The sequence below is a fragment of the Microtus oregoni genome, unplaced genomic scaffold (genome assembly GCF_018167655.1).
Source record: "Microtus oregoni isolate MIOR12 unplaced genomic scaffold, Mior012 000019F_ref0000042, whole genome shotgun sequence".
In the NCBI taxonomy this organism is placed as follows: Eukaryota; Metazoa; Chordata; class Mammalia; order Rodentia; family Cricetidae; genus Microtus; species Microtus oregoni.
Window position 1 is genome coordinate 31256932 of NW_024543078.1, and position 6000 is coordinate 31262931.

Genomic DNA, 6000 nt, shown 5'->3' on the forward strand with positions numbered 1-6000 from the left:
GTCTAGTAAGGTGAGCATCCAATCTCAAGATCCAAATCAGGAGCAGAAGGAGAGAGCGCATGAGCAAGGAACTCAGGACCGCGAGGGGTGCACCCACACACTGAGACAATGGGGATGTTCTATCAGGAACTCACCAAGGTCAGCTGGCCTGGGTCTGAAAAAGCCTGGGATAAAACCGGACTCGCTGAACATAGCAGACAATGAGGACTACTGAGAACTCAAGAACAATGGCAGTGGGTTTTTGATCCTACTGCACGTACTGGCTTTGTGGGAGCCTAGGCAGTTCAGGTAATATATTTTGGTCATATTCTTTCCCTTCACATTATCTTCCCAGCTCTTCCCAAACTCCCCACCTTCCCAATTTCATATTCTCTATCTGACTTTGAAAAACTAAACAACAACAACAAAAAAAAACAACAACAAAGGAAAATCACACGAAAACACCATCAAAAACAAATATCAAAACTTTACAATAAAACCCATGAAATTCATTTGGATATGAACAATGACTCCTGGGAATGAGGCCTATTCTGGAAAGTGGTTTAAATCTATGTGCCTTTGGGGGCCATTCCTATTAAAATCATCATAAACACATATAAGAAAAAACATGGAGTTCCCATAGTCTGCCCGCAGCGAGCGGGGTGTGCCCTTTGTTCGCGAGCTAACCAAGCAGTGTGGAGTTTCGATCTGGGCACCGAGTGAAACATCATTGTGGTGAGTGAGTGCTGCGGCAGCTGGGAACATACCTCAGCCCGCCCACACTTCCTGGCCATCCTACAGGGGCTATACTGCCCAAACCGCCTCTCTCATCCTATCCCATTCAGCTTACATCCAGATCCCCACACCCCCTGTCTCCCTGCCTCCCTCCCTCCTTTGGAGCATAGCGCCTCCCTGCCCAGCCTGCTAGGGTGCTGGGACCGAATCCAAACCGGGAGGACAAAGGGGTGGCCGGTAGCTCCTTAGTTCCCATAGCCTGCCTGCAGTGAGCGGGGTGGGCCCTTTGTTCGCGAGCTAACCAAGCAGCTCAGAGTTTCGATCTGGGCACCGAGTGAAACATCGTTGTGGAGAAACATCTCTGGGGAGTGACATCACTGGGAAGGTACATCAGTGGGCAAGAAGACCTGATCCTGTAAAAGAAGATCCAAAGGGGAGTATTGGGAGGAAGAGATGGGCAGATGCCAATGCAGGAATTCTCCCAACAATCTGAAAAACAACACGAAACCACCAGCAGCCAGTAACCCCACAACAGGAGGACATGAACACCTTAATCAAGAAGAAGTAGAAAAAACTAACTTCATGAAAGTGATTGACACCCTTAAACAGCATATAAAAAATGCCCTTATAGAAATGGATGAGAAGAATAATAGAAAGTTCGAGGAATTGAGTAAATCAGTGAATGATACCCTAGGAAACCAAGGAAAAACAATCAAGCAGATAAAGGAAACAGTTCATGACTTGAAAACTGAAATGGAGGCAAAGAAGAAAACACAAACAGAGGGCTGGCTGGACATGGAAAATCTAGGTAAACGAATAGAGACTACAGAATCAAGTATAACCAGCAGAATACAAGAGATAGAAGAAAGAATCTCAGATTCTGAGGATAACATAGAGAAAATAAACGCTCTGATCAAAGAAAACAGCAAGTCCAACAAACTCTCATCACAAAACATTCAGGAAATATGGGACACAATAAAAAGACCAAACCTAAGAATAATTGGAGTAGAAGAAGGAGAAGAAGTGAAGCTCAACGGTACAGAAAATATACTTAATAAAATTATAGAAGAAAACTTTCCCAACCTGAAGACAAATGTACCTATGAAGGTTCAAGAAGCATACAGAACACCAAATAGGCTGGATCAAAAAAAAAAAAAAAAAACATCCCCTCGCCATATAATAATCAAAACACAAAATATACAGAATAAAGAAAGAATATTAAGAGCCGCAAAGGAAAAAGGCCAAGTTACTTATAAAGGTAAACCTATCAGACTTACACCTGACTTCTCTATGGAAACCATGAAAGCCAGAAGGTCCTGGATAGATGTACTCCAAAAACTAAGAGACCACGGATGCAAGCCCAGACTACTATATCCAGCCAAACTTTCATTCACTATAAATGGAGAACAAAATTTTCCAGGATAAAAACAAATTTAAACAATACGTAGCCACAAATCCAGCCCTACAGAAAGTAATAGAAGGAAAATCACTAACCAAGGAGTCCAACAATGACCACAATAACTCAGACATCTAGAGACTCTTCACCAGCGCAAATCAAAGAAGGAAAACACACAAACCCTACTACTAAAAAAGTGACCGGAGTTAACAACCACTGGTCATTAATATCACTTAATGTCAATGGGCTCAACTCACCTATAAAAAGGCACAGGCTAAGAGATTGGATAAGAAAACAGGATCCAACATTCTGCTGTCTACAAGAAACACACCTCAACCACAAAGACAGGCACCTACTCAGAGTAAAGGGCTGGGAAAAGGCTTATCAAGCAAATGGACCTAAGAAACAAGCAGGTGTGGCCATACTAATTTCTAACAAAGTTGACTTCAAACTTAAATCAATCAGAAGAGATGGAGAGGGACATTTTATACTCATAACAGGAACAATTCATCAGGAAGAAGTCTCAACCCTGAATATCTATGCCCCTAATATAAAAGCACCCACGTACGTAAAAGAAACATTACTAAAACTCAAGGCAGCCATCAAACCGCACACACTAATAGTAGGAGACTTCAACACTCCTCTCTCACCAATGGACAGGTCAATCAGACAGAAACCTAACAGAGAAATTAGAGAATTAATGGAGGTAATGAAGCAAATGGACTTAACAGACATCTATAGATTATTCCACCCAAAGAGGAAAGAATATACCTTCTTCTCTGCAGCTCATGGAACCTTCTCGAAAATTGACCACATACTTGGTAACAAAGCTAACTTACACAGTTACAAAAAAATATTAGTAACCACCTGTGTCTTATCAGATCACCATGGATTAAAGTTAGAATTCAACAACAATGCTACCCCCAGAAAGCCTACAAACTCATGGAAACTGAACAGTCAACAACTGAACCATACCTGGATTAAGGAAGAAATAAAAAAAGAAATTAAAGTCTTCCTTGAATTCAATGAAAATAAAGAAACAACATACTCGAACTTATGGGACACTATGAAAGCAGTCCTGAGAGGAAAGTTCATAGCACTAAGTGCCCACCTAAAGAAAACAGAGAAAGCACATATTGGAGACTTAACAGCCCACTTGAAAGCTCTAGAAAAAAAAAGAAGCAGACTCACCTAGGAGGAGTAGAAGACTGGAAATAATCAAACTGAGGGCTGAAATCAACAAAATAGAAACACAGAAAACAATCCAAAGAATCAATGAAACAAAAAGCTGGTTCCTGGAGAAAATCAACAAGATTGATAAACCCCTATCCAAACTAATCAAAAGACAGAGAGAGAACACACAAATTAATAAGATCAGAAATGAAAAGGGGCACATAACCACAGACACAGAGGAAATTCAGAGAGTCATTAGATCTTACTACAAAAGCCTGTATGCCACAAAACTGGAAAATGTAAAAGAAATGGACCCTTTTTTAGATAAATACCATTTACCAAAACTAAACCACGACCAGGTGAACAATCTAAACAGACCTGTCAGTCGCGAAAAATTAGAAGCTGTTATCAAAAACCTCCCTACCAAAAAAAGCCCAGGACCAGATGGTTTCAATGCAGAATTCTACCAGAACTTCCAAGAAGACCTAATACCTATACTCCTTAATGTATTCCACAATATAGAAACAGGAGGGTCATTACCAAATTCCTTTTATGAAGCCACAATTACTCTGATACCAAAACCACTCAAAGACTCAACCAGGAAAGAGAACTACAGGCCAATCTCACTCATGAATATCGACGCAAAAATCCTCAACAAAATACTGGCAAATCGAATCCAAGAACACATCCGAAAAATTATCCATTATGATCAAGTAGGCTTCATTCCTCAGATGCAGGGCTGGTTCAACATATGAAAATCTATCAATGTAATCCATCATATAAATAAACTGAAAGAAAAAAACCATATGATCATTTCATTAGATGCTGAAAAAGCATTTGACAAAATTCAACATCCATTTATGTTAAAAGTCTTGGAGAGATTAGGGATACAAGGGTCATACCTAAATATAATAAAAGCTATACACAGCAATCCGACAGCAAACATCAAATTAAACGGAGAGAAACTCAAAGCCATCCCACTTAACTCAGGAACACGGCAAGGCTGTCCACTCTCGCCATACCTCTTCAATATAGTGCTTGAAGTTCTAGCAATAGCAATAAGACAACATAATGGGATCAAGGGGATTCGAATTGGAAAGGAAGAAGTTAAACTTTCGTTATTTGCAGATGATATGATAGTGTACATAAGCGACCCCCAAAACTCCACCAAAGAACTTATACAGCTGATAAACAGCTTTAGTAATGTGGCAGGATACAAGATCAACTCCAAAAAATCAGTCGCCCTCTTATACACAAAGGATATGGAAGCAGAGAGGGAAATCAGAGAAGCTTCACCATTCACGATAGCCACAAACAGCATAAAATATCTTGGGGTAAATCTAACCAAGGAAGTGAAAGATCTATTTGACAAGAACTTTAAGGCATTGAAGAAAGAAATTGAAGAGGATACCAAAAAATGGATGGACCTCCCTTGCTCTTGGATTGGGAGGATCAACATAGTAAAAATGGCAATTCTACCAAAGGCAATTTATAGATTCAATGCAATCCCCATCAAGATCCCATCAAAATTCTTCACAGATCTTGAGAGGACAATAATCAACTTTATATGGAAAAACAAAAAACCCAGGATAGCCAAAACAATCCTATACAATAAAGGATCTTCTGGAAGCATTACCATCCCTGACTGCAAACTCTATTACAGAGCTACAGTAATGAAAACAGTGTGGTACTGGCATAAAAACAGAGAAGTCGACCAATGGAATCGTATAGAAGACCCGGATTTTATCCCACAAACCTATGAACTCCTCATTTTCGATAAAGGAGCTAAAAGTATACAATGGAAGAAAGAAAGCATCTTCAACAAATGGTGCTGGCACAACTGGATGTCAACCTGTAGAAGAATGAAAATAGACCCATATCTCTCACCGTGCACAAAACTCAAGTCCAAATGGATTAAAGACCTCAATATCAGCCCGAACATACTGAACCTGATAGAAGAGAAAGTGGGAAATACCCTACAACAGATGGGCACAGGAGATCGCTTCCTATGTATAACCCCAGAAGCACAGACATTAAGGGCAACATTGAATAAATGGGACCTACTTAAACTGAGAAGCTTCTGTAAAGCAAAGGACATGGTCACTAAGACACAAAGGCAACCTACTGACTGGGAGAAGATCTTCACCAACCCCGCAACAGACAAAGGTCTGATCTCCAAAATATATAGAGAACTCAAGAAACTAGACTTTAAAATGCTAATTAACCCAATTAAAAAAATGGGGCACTGATCTGAACAGAGAATTCTCAACAGAAGAATTTCAAATGGCCAAAAGACACTTAAGGTCGTGCTCAACCTCCTTAGCAATCAGGGAAATGCAAATCAAAACAACTTTGAGATATCATCTTACACCTGTCAGAATGGCTAAAGTCAAAAACACCAAGGATAACCTTTGCTGGAGAGGCTGTGGAGGAACGGGTACCCTCATCCATTGCTGGTGGGAATGCAATCTTGTGCAACCACTGTGGAAGTCAGTGTTTCGGTTTCTCAGGAAATTCGGGATCAACTTACCCCTGGACCCAGCAATACCACTCTTGGGAATATACCCAAGAGATGCTCTATCAAATGACAAAAGCATTTGTTCAACTATGTTCATAGCAGTATTATTTGTAATAGCCAGAACCTAGAAACAACCTAGATGCCCTTCAATGGAAGAATGGATGAAGAAAGTATGGAATATATACACGCTAGAGTACTA